The sequence below is a fragment of the Erythrolamprus reginae genome, chromosome 2, assembly GCF_031021105.1.
Source record: "Erythrolamprus reginae isolate rEryReg1 chromosome 2, rEryReg1.hap1, whole genome shotgun sequence".
Taxonomy (NCBI): Eukaryota; Metazoa; Chordata; class Lepidosauria; order Squamata; family Dipsadidae; genus Erythrolamprus; species Erythrolamprus reginae.
Window position 1 is genome coordinate 289,098,835 of NC_091951.1, and position 17,989 is coordinate 289,116,823.

Sequence of the window (17,989 nt, forward strand, 5' to 3'; positions counted from 1 at the left end):
GAAAAGCATAATAAAAGAATGGGGAAAAGGAGAGAGTTTAGCCAAAAAAATGGATTTAACAATAGAAATGAAAGTTGAAAGAAATTTGGAGGAGGCAACCAAAACAGAAAGGATTAAAAACTATTTAAAAATATATTGTTAAGGCTATTGTATAGAGATATGAAACTCAGAAAGCAAACACAACGTGAGATGTAGAAAGACTAAAAATAAAACTTATTGGAAAAAAAGAGGAAGTCTTTCAGTTACTTATGCTGTGGTCATTTCCCATCTCTTCTACATGGGACTACTCAAGTATTTGGAAGTTACAGCTGATAAAATGTGGGAGTGTGGGCAATTAAGGCCCCCTAAGACTGCACACTTAACACCTCTCCTGTGTGAGTTGCATTGGATGTTAGTTTGCTTCAGGGTGCAATTCAAGATGTTAGTTACATCTTTAAAGTCCTTCATGACATTGGCCCAGATTACCTTAGAAACCATCTTGTCACAATTATATTGATGTGTTCCAGGCTGGTCATGCAAAAAAGGACATGCAATAGACCCCTATTAGTTAAAAATAATTTTGATTAATGGGGGCAATTGGAATCTTGTTTAAGCCAAGTTAAGGGCCTCTTAGGCTTCCTCCGTGTGAGTAGGAGTTCACTTTTTGAATAGTAAGAATTATTTGCCACGGGTGGGGGTCATCAGGATTTTAGAAATGTTTATGTGTGGCATGGCCCAAAAAAAGGTTGGGAACCACTGGCTGTGTATTCTGGTATTAGCCTCATCCTGATTGGATCCCACTTTTCTGGCCATTCTGAAGAATGTCAAAACCCTGCTCTGTCAATGGCATAGGAATCCAAGAGATGTACAAAACCATGGAATGGTACCTTGACTCTATTCTCTCCATTTTTAAAATTTTGTCTATGTTTTGTAAAGATTTAATGTTGCTTTTTTAACTTATAAACTACTCAGTCACTTAGACATTGAGATGAATGGCAAGATACAATTTTTTGTTATATGCACCGTGGAATGAGCTTCCTGTAAATATTTGATCAGATTATCTTCTTGAATACCTTTTAAGGGCGTTACAAAAGTTGTTAAAGATTGAACTTTTCCAAGCAGTATTTGATATTTAAATGGTCACTAGTACGGATTTTACTTATTTTTATTGTCATTTATATTAAATAATACCATGAGAACTAGATTTGCTCTTATTTGAGTTTGATTTTTAATAGAAATATTTTAATATTTCTGTTATTATGCCTGATAAGATTTTTATTATTGTAAGTTCTTGACTAATTTAGGAAAGTTGTTGTGTTGTTAGTCATGAATTCATGTCTGACTCATTGTGACTCCATGAACAACGTCCCTGCAGGCCTTCCTGTCGTCTACCATTTCCCAGAATCAATTTAAACTCACAAATTTAAAAAAATAGAAATGTGATGCATATATAAAATAGAACCTACTATATAAAACAGTATGCGAACAGTGGTTTGGTAGTAGACATCACTATAAAAGTCTTACATTATTTAGAAGAAAAATGCTCAACAATTATGCTATCTACATATGACAGTATGGTATAGTAGCTAGCATTTATAAAACATAAATGATGCAAAATATTTCACTTTCCTTATATTGTCAGATGACTCAAAATTTCTGTTAAAGGGAAGTAGCCCTGTGGTTAATGATTAGAAATTAGAATAAGGAAACTAAATAGTGTTCTCCAGATATTTTAGAGTAGAAAGCTGCAGCTAATATAATGCACAGTAAGGGATTGTTGATAGTCCTGAATCCCTAATAGATCAGAGAAGCTACTAAAAACTAAGCTCTGATTACCTCATAAATGCTGGATAATGCTGTTGCTATTATCTGACATCCCAATAACAAAATAATTTCCTTCATTACCTATAGCCAATTCATAATACAGTACTAGAAGAGAAATATATATATGCAACTCCTAAAAGAAAGCATTCATTCACTCACTCACTCATTCATCATGTTTATATGGCCACATATATCTCACAGACAGTGCCATACAACAAAGCTACAGATATTTATAAATAAGTATTAATATTAAAACTTTAAAATTATAAAAAGCACAAAATAAAATGTGGATAGTGATCCAAGTGGCATCAACTTAATAATAATATCACACAACTAACCAGAGCATACAAAACATTCACCAGACCAATCCTTGAATACAGCTTATCTGTCTGGACCGTACTGCCTGTCAACTACTTTTTCAGCTTCAACCACAATGATACATGAGCACATAACAGATACAAACTCAAAGTGAACCACTCCAAACTTGACTGTAGAAAATATGACTTTAGGAACAGAGTGGTTAATGCCTGGAGCTCGTTACCTGACTTATTTCATCACCAACCCCAGCAAAATATTACCCTTAGACTGTCCACTGTTGAGCCACCCAATTCCTAAGAGGTCAGTAAGGGCACATGCACCAGCATGCCTACCGTCCCTGTCCTAACATTCCCTCTTTATATGTATCTAAACTATGTTATATCTATGTATATTACCAATACATACTTGACAAACAAACAAGCAAATAAATAAATAAATATCAGTTATAATACTTCAGTGAATCTGATTGCAGAAATACATTAGCTATCATTTCAATATTCCTGCTATTTGCATCCCTGTCTAACCCTATTTAGTAAGCAGAAAGGAACAACTAATTTCAACAAAGACAATAATGAAAAATTTTGAATGGGGAAAAAACTAAATTGTAATGCAAACAATATTTTCCATTTTCATGAACTAGGAGAACCAGTTCTTTTATTATTCATAAAAATTTGCATTTCAAAGAAAACTATACTACATATTAATATTGTTTTTTGAATTTGAAACAGATACGAAGCACCTTTTGAATTAATGTAAAGCGTATAACATGAAATATATATAGAGAACAATATTCCCTAATCTGATATTTTATTGTTGCATTACATTATACTGTTGTTCCATTCATCCCATCAGTGCAGAAAAAGTCATTACCTTGACAAGATAGTTATATTGTTTCCATCCTGCTGGGCTTGTGCCTGTAGGCTTTGGAATACTGTACAGTGCTTTGTGTTGGAATTAGACTGCTTGTTATCTGATTTTAACATTTAGCTTCCATGAGATATGTTTCATGCTAGGCATAAATCTTGATGTAGAACTTTCTGTCTGGCTGGAAGTAATAATAGTTTATTGTAATTGTTTTTTTTAATGTTCTTAATATGCTGTCATATATGCTTATGTATTAGAAACTGTATCCTATACATTGCAAAGAAATTGACATAATGTATTCAAGTATTCTGCCTGTTCTCCCTTTTTTCTTCTTTGATTGTAGCCTTTTATTCTTTCCAATCTAATACTGTTGGGAAGGAATTACATAGAGGAATTTTGGAATCTGGCTAACTAGCAGAATAGGAGCATTTAGGAGCGTTTGCGTACTGTGTTACTGCATCTCCGACATGGGCCGGTTCAACCCCCTGCACTTAGGAGAACCTGCTGCTGGCCCTTGGCGCCTCAGTGGCCAATGGTTTCTGGGATTGATCCCGAATTTAGTGCATGGGATAGACGATAGCGCTGACTGCAGCCCCAAGCCCATGAGCTCAAGCTGTCCATGCCATTCTCAGCCTCTACATGCTGAATTACAGGCTCTAAAAGCTGGAAAAGGAGAGACAATTCTCCCCCAACCGACTGAGACAGATAAGTAGTGACTTGCAGAAATGTACACTGCTCAAAAAAATAAAGGGAACACTTAAACAACACAATATAATTCCAAGTAAATCAAACTTCTGTGAAATCAAATTGTCCACTTAAGAAGCAACACTGATTGACAATTTCACATGCTGTCATGCACATTCAACTTAGTACAGAACAAAGTATTCAATGAGAATATTTCATTCAGGTCTAGGATGTGTTGAGTGTTCCCGTTATTTTTTTCAGCAGTATACATATAACAGATTGTCACACAAAAGATAATCCAGACACTTTCTACATGGCCACTGCTGGTAAAAGGATTAGAAATAATTGAAAAAGTTATGCTCTGCAGGATTTTCCTGACTTGCTTGTTTTTTCCAGAACAATAGAACAATGGGAAGAAATTGTGTAAAGGAATATAAGGATAACTATTTTTTAAAAAGGGTGGTGGGAAAAACGGCAAAAGAAATATCACACTGGAGACATAGGTATTGAGAAGGAAGAAAACAAACCTGTGTGCCCCTGTGCTACCAGCTGCTTTCTTAAATCCACCTCTTTCCAGAGCAGAACTATTTTTAAATAATTGGGAAGAATTCTAGAAGCCAAGCTCTGAGGGCTTCCTTAACTGGCTTTCTAGATTCCAGATCTGGTTGTGGTCAATTAGAGCAGTGTTTCCCGACCTTGGCAACTTGAAGATATCTGGACTTCAAATTATTATTATTATTATTATTATTATTATTATTATTATTATTATTATTATTATTATTTATTAGATTTGTATGCCGCCCCTCTCCGTAGACTCGGGGCGGCTTACAGCAATGATAAAAACAATATATAATGACAAATCTAATAGTTAGAATCTAAAATAACAATAATACATTTAAAAAGTCTAAAAAACAAGAAACCCCAATATATATATTTTTAAAAAACATACATACAGTCATATCATACACAAAGAATTAGAGGAATGAGGGTGACAAATGATACAGATTTATGCTCAGTTGAAAAATAATCCTGGCTATATAACCTCAGAGCAGTGTTTCTCGATTATTTTCTGTTCCCCCCCCCTCCAGGAAGAAATAAACAGTGTTCCTACTCCTATTGCTTTTTTATCCACTGTTGATCATTCTGTAGCTGAAATGATGACCCCACTGGGCATGGGTTGTCTAGTTTTAATTAAAAAGACATATGTTAATCTCTAGTATATTCTTAATTTAGTATTGCAGTTAATTCCCTGCTTATGATAGTGTTAATGATTAGGTTCTTCAATTTTTTGTAAAAGCTAGTTTAATTAAGAACTACATAAATTTAATGCAGGTTTTTTTTAACAAAGGAGAAGTAATCAGCCACTTCTTACCCAGCAGCAGCACCTGTTTTTAACAGACTTCTGTATGTTTGTTGCCACCACAGCTGGTGATACTGATTGCTATGGGTACCTTCCAGTTGAATCTCTTCCCAGAGTAATGTAATATCCATTCATCAAAATTAAATCCCGTTTTTAGAGCATTTAAAAATTTAATTGATAAGTTAATAATGTATATGCTGTCTGACTCCCAGTGTCTCCTTTATCTAAGTAAGTCTGCGAATAATCAAAATAGAATTGGAAATTTATTTTCCTTCTTTGTATTTCATAGCTAATTATTGACAGAAGTTTGTTGAATTTCGGTATAACCATAAAGATAATTATCACTCTCAAAACTATCCTCACCCAGAACCTGAAAATAAAAATGTGTCAACATGGATCTCCAATCAATGGTTCGATGTGCTGCCAAGTGCAAAAATCTATCCCTGTGTTTATACGCCAACAAATGGTTGGAACTCTGATAGTTCCAACCACTTGTTGCCGAGGGTGTGGGGGAGAAAAGTCCTGCTCACAATAGATGATTGTCTCTTAATGAGCCATGTGTATAGTGTTAATGTGCGGACTTTATCCAGTAGGAGCTGAGTCCTTATTCCAGGAAGCGTACAAGGAAGCACAAGTAGTTGCATGAAATTAAGTGTTGTTTATAAAACGTTTGTGAAATATGGATCAGCAGCTATCTGATTTTGCTGCATCCTAGAAGTTCCTTTTAAAAAGAAGCTAAATAACCAATATGTTAATGTGTAATAGTACAGGTAATCCTCAACTTACAATCACAATGGAGTCCAAAATTTCTGTTTTTAAATGAGACATTTCTTAAGTGAGTTTTGCCCCATATTACAACTTTTCTTGCCACAGTTGTTGGTGAATCACTGCAGTTGGTAAGTTAGTCACCTGGTAGTTAGGTGAACCTGGCTTCCTCATTGACTTTGATTGTCAGAAGGTCATAAAAGGTGATCAAATAATCCTGGATACAGTACAGGTCATAAATACGAATTTGTTGCCAGCAATTCTAATTTTGATCCCATTATGGGGATGCTGCAAAGGTCGTAACTGAAAACCATCGTCACATTTTTTTCCAGTGCCATTGTAACTGAACAGTCACTAAATGTACATATAAATCGAGGACTACCTGCAATGCTGTAAGCTGAAGATTTTTTAAAAAGTAAAATGTCCATTGATGTGTAATTATTTTTTATTTTGTTTTGTTCTGTTCAATCATGTCTATTTCTCAGAGACTGCTTGGACAAGTCCCAGCAGATTCTTGGCAAGGTTTTTCAGACCTGGTTTGCATGCTTCTTTCCTACAGGCAAGAAACAGAAACAGTGACTGGCCAAGATTACTCAGCTGGCTTTGTGTTTAAGGCAAAACTAGAGCTCCAGGTTTCTAGTCTGATGCCTTCCTTAACTACTACAGTGTTCCCTCGATTTTCGCGGGGGATGCGTTCCGAGACCGCCCGCGAAAGTCGAATTTCCGCAAAGTAGAGATGCGGAAGTAAATACAGTACACCATTTTTGGCTATGGACAGTATCACAAGCCTTCCTTTAACACTTTAAACCCCTAAATTACCATTTCCCATTCCCTTAACAACCATTTACTCACCATTATTACTGGTACTCACCATGGAATAAGACACTTAGTGATCCTGATATTTATAAACATAATTATTTATTAACAATAATTATTTTTTTTGTTATTTATTTGCAAAAAATATTAGTTTGGCAATGACATATGACGTCATTGGGTGGGAAAAACCGTGGTATAGGGAAAAAACCGCGAAGTATTTTTTAATTAATTTTTTTGAAAAACCGTGGTATAGGCTATTCGCGAAGTTCGAACCCGCGAAAATCGAGGGAACACTGTATATCAAACTGGTGCTGAGTGTATCTAATAGAGTACTGTACTTTTATACTTTATAGTTATGGTTTTAAAATAGCTTTTAGATGATTAATCCCTCTATAGCTAATTAGCCAGTCACCACACATTAGTTCTATTTGTATTAAATATTGTTCTAAAAATATTCCCCTGAATCCAGTGTCACTCCAAAGCAATAAAATATACTTTACTTTTCCCCACATTTAAGAGGAAATGTAATACTTTACATTATTGTATTGTATTTATGTATTTTGCTTAGGATAGAGTATCAGTGAATAAAGGGGCTTATTTGAACATCAGTAAAGTAAGGTTCTATTGCAACTATACTCAAATATCTGTTGTCTATTTGGTGAAAGAAAGAAAGTGTCCTCAAACTGCATAACAGTATGGTACACTGGTTTAACAGCTGTGGACAGGGAAGCACTGCAGAAAGTGATTATATGCTGGCTGTTAAAAGTGATATGCTGGCTCTGTTAAAAAGTGCTATTGTTAACATGTTGTAAGCCACCCTGAATCTAAGGAGAAGGGCGGCATTTTAAAAATCAAATAAATAAATAAATATTTGGACACAAGGAATTATTGGTTGCCTTCTAACACCACTGGATGACATTGCCAGGTCTCACTGTTTCAGCAGAGTAAGGAAGATACTTAGGTATGATTCACATCCTGGCCAGTGTCTCTTCTCACTTTCATCATCTGGCAGAAGACATAGAAGTATAGCCAGCCAAACAAACAGGTTTAAAAACAGCTTCTCCCCATGGGCTATCAGACTCCTAAACACAATCACAATCCACTCCACATACATATGGAAACGCATTACTAACCCCCACCCCCAGTTACTTATATAAGGATTATTCTCAATACTGTTTATCATATTTTGGTTTGGTTTGGTTATGGATTGCACCAGTAGAGGCTAAACCAATTTTGTTGTGTACATGATGTACAATGACAATAAGGGCTATTGAATTGAATTGAAGGTGATTTTTTAAAACATTTAAAATAATTGTTAAGATTTCAAAACAAGAATAAAGCACAATTCATTTAAACCATTATTGAAAAACTATATATTTTCAAAATATTAAACTAAATAAAAGCTTAAAAAAACAAAACAGTGGGAAAGAGAAAATGTGGAATAATGCAATAATACTGTACAATTGAAGTTTTCATCTTTAAAACATTCCATGTCTTAATTATATCAAAGTCTAGTCCTGGGAGTTCATTTTAAACAATAAGTTAAAGCTGGCAAAGTTTTTCTCTGTTGCTCTTTTGACTTAGTTGAAGGAGAATCACCCTTAACCTCAACCCCAGAACACCAAAGATGAAGTAGCAAGTCTCTGTTCAAAATCAACCCTTTCAACCTGCTCAATCGTGCCACTTAATAGCTTTTCCAGAGGTGGGATTCATAAGGTTCTGACCAGTTCTGGAGAACCAGTAGTGGAAATTTTCAGTAGTTCAGAAAAACAGTAAATACCACCTCTGACTGGCCTAACCCCCATCTATTTTTGCCTCCTGAGTTCCAGCCGACTGGGAGGAAATGGGGATTTTCTCTGCCATGTCCAAAAAACTACGCTATACCATGCCTACCATGAACCGGTAGTAAAAATGTTTTGAATCTCACCACTGCTTTTGTCCCACCTGCACTTCCTTTCTCCTTCCAGCTGTTGCTTCCTTATAAGTCTTGGCTGTACCTTAATGAAAAAAGGTCAATGTTTGTATAAACTAATGGAGCTATTTTTTGATCTGGATTGTTTTCCAAGCTAGATTCCATTTAGAGCAGGGCTGCCAAACTCCCAGCCTACAGGCCAGATATGTTTGCACTGGCCATGGCCATAGCCAGTTTTGCAAAGTCCCATTATGTCACGTGATGCCACCATGACAATGTGAGTTTGACACCCCTTGAAGCATGCATTCAAAATAATTATCACTAGAGTATTGCTTTGATATGCAATTTGTGTGTAGGAAAATACAATCCTCTAACTGAATTTAACTTTTTTTTTCTGGGAAGACATGCCAATCTCTGTGGAACCACAACAGTTTTATGGCCATGAGGACAATTGCGTTGGTTTCTACTTCATAATTGAAACTGTGCTTGTTAGTACATGGTACATACTGTTATTTGGGATTGCCATGTCTGTTAAACTGCCTATTGTAGTTTATGCTTTTACAGTTGTAATATCACTTTAAGGACTTTGGCTGGCTAGCCATAAGAGGGCGCCTGTACTCTCTCCTGTTGATGATGCTGGATTGCTCATTCACCTTTTGCCTTTACCTTGAGGGGGGAGTGTATTTTGCTTCGTGCTTGCTATGTGCGGTTTGTTGATTATTTCTGCTATATGTATATATGTAAAATAATACTTATTCAGCATACTAAGTCTGTGTCATTATTGGCTGTATCACACATCCACACTCTTCCTTAATCTCTGATCAGCGTATGTCGAAGGTTGTGTAGCCTAGCTGCACGGAGACATACCAACAGTGCTTGTTTCAAAATATGTATGTATGTTCTGTTGGGCTTATTCTTACCTAAGGATCACAGCTGAATTACCATAATAAACTTTATGATCCCTTTCACAATTAAGATATTATTATATCAATAAATCAGTCATGGAGACTGTAGTACATTGTGTAGTATTTATATTATATCCTGTGTAGATTTGTATGTACATGTGTATAATTTCATTACCTTCATGGATTTTTACTCCCACATAAGCAGTAATATGGAAATAATGTGGGAGGATGACAAGAAATGAAACTAAAGGCAGTCAATTCCTGAAGAAAGCTTGTTGATCCTTTAAAAAATTGCCTACAGAACTGGTAGTAAAATAAAAATAAAACCCACCTCTGGTCTTTTAGATTTTGTAAGTACCATCTTACCTCTACTTAAGAACTTAATTCGTTCCGTGACCAGGTTCTTAAATAGAAAAGTTTTTAAGTAGAAGCAATTTTTCCCATAGGAATCAATGTAAAAGCAAATAATGCGTGCAAACCCATTAGGAAAGAAATAAAAGCTTGGAATTTGGGTGGGGGGAGGAGGCGGAAGAAGAGGAGGAGGACAGTCGCTGCCCAGAACGAAGGAAGCATATTCTTTTATATGGGGTCTGGCAGACGTTTATTCCCTATCCAAGTGCCCAGAGAAAGGAAAATGCTTTGTTTGCTCTGGACTGCCAAAGCCTCCTTAAGCACCACTGAAAGGCTGCTTTGACAGTACAGAAAAACCCAAGATGGCCAGGATTAAAGGGGGAATGGCAGGAAACTGGCCGGGCCTTCGTGCCACTCTCAAATTTCCTGGGAAATTTTTTCAGGGTCTTAAGTAGAAAATGGTTCTTAAGAAGAGGCAAAAAAAACACCCAGTTCTTATCTAGAAAAGTTCTTAAGTAGAGGCGTTCTTAAGTAGAGGTACCACTGTATTAGAGTTTTTTCATAGTTTTAACTGGACTACATATTCCTGTTGGGGCCTGTCAATTGTAGCAGGGAATAAATGGAAGGAAGGAAATTCCTTTGCGGTTACCGCCTACTGTGAGGATAAACAGAGGTGGTACAGCTTTTAAAGTTTTCTTTCAAAAGAGAAGTATGGGTTTGGGCAGCTTTAGAAAGGATTGTTTTTCTTCTCCTAGGACTTGTTCAATTGCTATCAGACATTCCGAAAATCCTGCAGTCAGCTATGCTGACAGTGAGGCTGACATTTAAAAACATATCTTTCCAGCTTCTTAATCTAAAAGGGAATGTTGTATACTATTGTTAAGCCTTACTGAAGACTGGACAATGGGATACAGCCAATAAGGGTGTACTTGATGTTATCCAGTAATGCCTAGTTGCCTAACTTCATACAAATGGAATGGGAATTGAATATTTTTTTTAACAGACCTTGTAATTTCTGTTTGATTCCATCTGATTTAGCAATAGAGTACTACTTTATTTATTTTTATTTATTTATTTTATTACTTAGATTTGTATGCCGCCCCTCTCCGAAGACTCGGGGCGGCATACAATATAGTCATCTAGCCTGCCCCCAACTTCATTTATTTGTCTAGAGAATCATAATTTACTAATTCTTCAGCAAGAAGCAGTTCATCCATCACATGTTTCTCCTTTTTTGAGAGACAAAAGGCATTGTTGAATCCTTGCTGGTATGGGTACATAATCCAGATTAACAAATGCAAGATTTCTCAAACATATCCAGAACATTTTGGGGGATTCAGAGATATTATTGGAGCATTCGATTAGAACTTTATACAAAACATAATATTGAAAGTTTTCAAAAACAAGTGAAAAATACAAACTAAAAGCAAGAAGGAAAAAAAGAAAAGGAAGAAATAAAAGAGTAAGTTTAATTGAAAAAGTAGAATTATAATTTAAAGTAACAAATAACAATTTAAAATATATGAATTGAAATTTTGAATCAAAACTATTTTAATGGGAATGAAATTCAAATAGTATTCCAATCATTTTAATTCAAAACAATAATTTCAGCTTGAAAAAAAGTGCTGTGCATTGACTGCCATGTCTTTGCAAATAAACAAACAAAAAACTTTACAGAGTTTTGCTTCTGCTGTTCAGAAATCTGCTTTGAAGCAAAATTGGAATTGGATCCTTTTGTCTGGTGCAACATCAAAATGATTTCTGTTCTTTTCACTGTAATGTAATATGAAAATCCTGCTCTATATAAATACATCAACGAAATAAGCAGAAGTAAATTTGCTTGTTTTTTGCATTTGAAAATTCATGTTAAACTCACTTTGTAAGGAATTGCTAAATGTTCTGTTGAGAGTCAAAAATAAGGAACTCAGATCCTCATATTCATGGACTGCAATGCCGAGCTGACAGTTTAATTGTAATTCAACATTTCTGGGAATGCAATATTTATTAATTAATAAAATTTGTACACTGTCCATCTCACTGTCTAAGTGAATTTGAACTATTCTAAAAAAAAATAAAGCACAGATCATACAAGTGCTGTTCAATGGCCCTGTAGATATTATCAACTACAGAATTGTTTTCACTGTACAATTAACATTTGATGATATAAGCTGATATATTAATATATTTTTGTGACAATTCCTCACATTGAATCACACCATGGTAGCAGCATAAAAGAGAAAGAAAAAATGGTGCAAAAAAAGAGAGAAAAAGAGTAGCAAAAAGATAGAAAAGAAAGAAAAAAATATAAAAAGTAGCTTTCAATATTCTTTACATCAGTTATAAATATAATTATAAATTGGCCAATGTTGTCATTATTAGCTGGGAATCATAGAAGTTCTGGTTTCTGCACCTCCAGAGTTCACTAGGATACACTACTAGGCTGATCCATTGATTGTACCTGAAGCATACATCTGATTGTAGATAAAAAGCAAACATATTTAATCTGAATTCTGAGCAGCCAAATTCTTATGTATTAGAATGACTTGTCTCAACAAGAATTTAATGCTAGTTTATTAATATCAGAGTCCTTGAGAAGGGATTATAAAATAGATTATGCAAATACCTGATGAATCCCAGGACTGTATTTTTAAGATGTACTTTGTCAATATTCCTTGGTAATGAATCATTACTAGGGAAACACTCATAGCTGTTTTACATGCACCCCTGTTTCAACACTAATCCTTCCAGAAACACCTTTTGATTACCTTATATACATGGAAGCAATTTCTTTTTCCATCAGAGTATTTCCATTTAATGCCAAAGAGGGAGAATTTGAATTAGCCATCACTAGCACCCATCCCATCTGACCTAGATGGCTTTGACTACGCAGGAGGGGCATGGATTTAATTCACAGATGGTTGCACTTGCAGTCCCCAAATCATCATTTAAATAGGTGCTGGTAGTCGCCTCATCAAAAGCCATTGCTGGATTTTATCAGTCTGGATAATTTTTAGGGAAGGTGGCTGAGAAAGTGTTAACATTTTAGCTCTAGGGGATCCTGGATTAGATGGAATATCTGGAACCTTTCCAATCAGATTTCAGGCACAGTTATGGGACAATAAATGTCATTGGTCATATTTTTCAATGACTCCTGGTGGAACTGAGATGGAGACAGGGCATCCATCCTGGCTATTCTTGGTCTCCCAGTAGCCTTTGATATAATCAACCATGGTATCCTTTTGGGTTGGCTTCAAAACTGGATATTTGAGGGATGGGTGGAGGGTGCAGCATAGTTTGTGCTGGTTCAGCTGCGGGTAGGGAACTCTTCTGCATTTGATATTATTATATTCGGTCTTGGATGAGTAAGTACTGTCCCAGATAAACCCTGTGCCTTATCAGGTTCCTACTAGACTCATCTTTTGCTTGAGGAACAGGTAGCAATGATGGTAGAAGACCTTTGCTCAACTTCGTGTTGTAAACTCATTCCTGGATTTAAAGGCCCTATTTTGCCTCCCATGCTCTGCTCAACTTGGATATAGACTACTGCAATGCAATCTACATTGGGCTACTTTTAAAGGTGTGTTGCATGCCAGTTTCATAGGAGGGTTCCTTCTGGTTTGCATCGGTTCCATAGAACTGGTAGCAAACTGCTGATGATCTCATGGAGCCAGTTCTGTTGGTGCCGGTCTGTTGACGCTAGCATCGTTTTAAAAATAAATAAATAAAAATGGGGATGGAAAGGAATTTTTTGCTGAATTTCCTTCTGTGCATGCGCAGAAGCCGGATTTCTGGCACTACGCGTGTACTGTCATCTTGTTTTCAGCTTTAAAAAAAAAACTTCTCAATTTTCAGCACTGCACATGTATGTGCAGCCATTATTATTATTATTATTATTATTATTATTATTATTATCATTATCATTATTATTTAGATTTGTATGCAGCCCCTCTCCGTAGACTCGGGGTGGCTCACAACACAATAAAACAGTTCATAACAAATCTAATAATTTACAATTTAAAATATTTTAAAAAACCCATTATTAAACAGACATACATACAAACATACCATACATAAATTGTATAGGCCCGGGGGAGATATTTCAAATCCCCCATGCCTGACGACAAAGGTGGGTTTTGAGGAGTTTACGAAAGGCAAGGAGGGTAGGGGCAGTTCTAATCTCTGGGGGGAGCTGGTTCCAGAGAGTTGGGGCTGTCACAGAGAAAGCTCTTCCCCTGGGGCCCGCCAACCGACATTGTTTAGTTGATGGAACCCGGAGAAGGCCCACTCTGTGGGACCTAATCGATCGCTGGGATTCGTGCAGCAGAAGGCGGTCTCGGAGATATTCTGGTCCGATGCCATGAAGGGCTTTATAGGTCATAAACAACACTTTGAATTGTGACCGGAAATTGATCGGCAACTAATGCAGACTGCGGAGTGTTGGTGTAACATGGGCATACCTTGGGAAGCCCATGACTGCTCTTGCAGCTGCATTCTGCATGATCTGAAGTTTCCGAACACTTTTCATGGCCACCCGGTACACAATGCATACGCAGCCATGTAGCATGAGAGGAAGCGAATCGGCAGTGAGGTAGGTTACAACCCACTGGTGGCCAGTTTTCTTCCATGTCCAATTCAAAGTATTCAGAGCATTGGCCCGGGCTATCTTAGGAACCACCTTGTCCCAATTACATCAACCTATATTGCCCTGTCAGGTAGGAAGCCTATGTTATTATGGATCTCATTGCTTAAAAAAATTTACGCAGCAGAGTCTCTACCATGTTCCTATGGAACATTTTAACACCTGTGATGAGCTTGTCTCCACACTCTATTTGTCTTCCAGAGGAACATCAAGACCTGGCTTTGCCAGCTGGCATGGTGATCTAAGGGTGGCAGGCAACTTTGGGGTGGTTGGTGGCTCTTAATTGTATAATTCTTTTTAACTTTGTTTCTAATATTTCTTTAAAATTTGAGAATTGAGCCCAGAGTTGAACTGTAGAGTCCTTGGTGCCCTCTGAGCTTGATGGATTTTTTTGCAGACATTTCATTACCAACTAAATAACATCATCAGTAACCTGAACATTGGTTTGATTCCCAGTTTTTCTGTAAGTGAGATTCTCCCCTCGCTAAAATTGTGTTTTTTAACAGTATCCACACTATTGCAGTTTATTTTTATTTATTTATTTATTTATTTATTTATTTATTTATTTATTTGATTTGTATGCCACCCCTCTCTGCAGACTCGGGGCGGCTCACAACAAGAACAAAAAACAATGTATCACAAATCTAATATTAAAAAGTCTCTAAAAACCCCTTATGTAAAAAAACAAGACACACACACAAACATACCATACATAAATTATATAGGCCAGGGGGAGATGTCTCAGTTTCCCCATGCCTGGCGGCAGAGGTGGGTTTTAAGAAGTTTGTGAAAGGCAAGGAGGGTGGGGGCAATCCTAATCTCTGGGGGGAGCTGGTTCCAGAGGGTCGGGGCCGCCACAGAGAAGGCTCTTTCTCTGGGTCCCGCCAGACAACATTGTTTAGTCGACGGGACCCGGAGAAGGCCAACTCTGTGAGACCTAACTGGTCGCTGGAATTCATGCGACAGAAGGCAGAAGTTACATTGATATACTGATATTGTACCTTAAAATATACACTTTAATCACTGTTTTTGATTTTAATTCAGACATCAGTATTCCCTGGTGTTCTCAAAATGTATGCATTACAATTGCATTACCTCACCCATTGTAGCAGGGGTGGTATTCACTTACCTTGCCTACTGGTTCGTAAATGTAAGTGTACATGAGCATGTCTTCTGCGCATGTGCATGGCATCAAAAACATGATGTGCTTATGTTCAGGCTGGTGGGTGGAGCCATCTGCAGTCTGCACTACAGGTTCGCCCAATCTGGCAAAACCAGCTAAATACCACTACTGCATCATTGTTTATAGCTAGGTTATATTATTATGCAACACATGTAAAGCATGATGGCTTTGAAAGACTATGACATATAAATGTTGTGGTTTCAGTATCATTTACAAAATTATCAATTGTAATCAATTTATACAAAACAACAATGCTCATGCTTTAAAGTAAGATGATCTCACCAGGGAAAAGGATTATCTAAATCAAAATTCTTTACAACAAAACTTTCCCAAGTATTAGAGTGACACTTAGTGGAAGCAGAAAGAACATGCCAACTCATGTCTATCCTTTTTTTCTGCAATAAATTAAAGTCACAGATAGTGTGCAATCGCAGTGAACTAATTCCAATTGCTCATGTGAACAATTTGTATGCCGCCCCAAGTCTACGGAGAGGGGCGGTATACAAATCTAATAAATAAATAAATAAATAAATAAAATAAAATAAATAAAATTTGCTTTTTTTCCTTTGCCCTTCCATGCTTTTTTAATGTAACAATCATTCTACTTTTTAAAAATATTTTTAAATTGGTAGTAAATGGGTAGATTATTGCTTTTTGAACAGAAACATCTTCATGGGTATCTTCATCTGCAAGTATTATGAACTGTATATATTTAAAATTAAGGTCCTACCATCTTATTAAGGTGGGTCAAAAAACATTTAAAAATCTAATTGGCATATTAAGTCTCATGTGCTAGCCATTTCTTAACTGTATTCTTTTCAATTTTATTATTGTAGTGTACAAACAGAGAAAACAAAATTAAAAGTATAAAGTATAAAACTATGTTTTGAAAAACCAACAAAATTACAAATGAAACCTTGCCCATGCAAAATCATAACAACCAATTTTCCCCATTAACTTAATAAAGATCCTGTTCAAAAGCTAGAGCTAAGCACAAATCTTCAGATTAGCTTCTTTTTTTAAAGAAGTTTTGAGTATTATACAGGTAATCTTTGATTTACGTCCACAATTGAGCCCAAAATATACGTTGTTAAGTGATACATTTGTTAAGTGAGCTTTTCCCCATCTTACAACCTTTTTTGCCACTGAATCACTTCAGTTATTAAGTTAGTCATATGGTTCTTAAGTGAATCTGGCTTCCTCAAAGATTTTGCATATCAGAAGGTTGAAAAAGCTGATTATACAACTCCGGGACACTGCTACCATCATAAATATGAATCAGTTGCCAAGATCAAGACCTTGATAATTGATGCTGATGATGCTGCAATGGTCATAAATGTGAACAATAGTCATGTCCAGGAGTGTGTTCTGACTTACCTCCCTGCCAGTTTGCTTTGTCATGAGCTATGTGGTTACATGCTGCCCGGGTGCAGGCATACTTTGCAGGTCCACACGTGTGTGCAGTGCTAAAAATCCAGCTTCTACACATGCACAGAAGCAAAAAACCCAAGATGGCGCTGCTGTAGGCACCACCAAAAGAACTGGTGTCCACCGCCCATCGCTGCTGGTTCGGCAAGTGTGGGGGAAATTCCCACTACCAGTTCTATAGAACCATTCTGAAATGGCAGGAATCCACCTCTGGTCATGTCACTTTCTTCAATGCCAGTGTAACTTTGAACAGACACTAAACAAACTGTTGTAAGTTAAGGACTACCTGTAGTAGATTCTTACCAACAAAGCAAGATCATATTTTTGGCTTTCTCTAAACACTGTAGGATGTATTGTGTTGTTTAAAATCTCCAGGAGGAAAATGTGTAGCAGATGGATTAATTGTGCCTAGAAAATCCAACCATTTAAGTATCCACAAGCCATGCAATGTAGAATTTCAAAGGTAAAAAAGAACACTTTGAACTATGTTCTGAATCTTGTTGAAAGCTGATGTCTATTCTTGTGATATGGAGAGTATGAACACAAGAGTTACCTGATTTGATATAGTTATTCCACCCATTTATTACTTAATTAGTATTAACAATATTCCTGGGACCTGGTCCTAAATTCTAAGAGACTCAGTATGAAAACGTCTTGTCTATAATAATAATAATTTAATTTTGGCTTTATCAGAAAATGAATTAGGCAGTTGGAAAAGTAAAGATTTGATTGCTAGCACACATGGAAGAAATAAGTATTTTATTTTAAACTTCAGTATTAAATCCTTTGTACTATCTCTCTCTATATATGTGTTTGTAGCTGACCAAACAGAACTAGAGTTTTGATGAAGTATTTTAAAGGAGCATTTTTCAAAACAAGCATACTGTAAGTGAAACAGCCCTCTTTGAATCACAAAAGCAGCCATTTATCTCCCAGTCTTCACAATTGCTTTGAAAGCAGT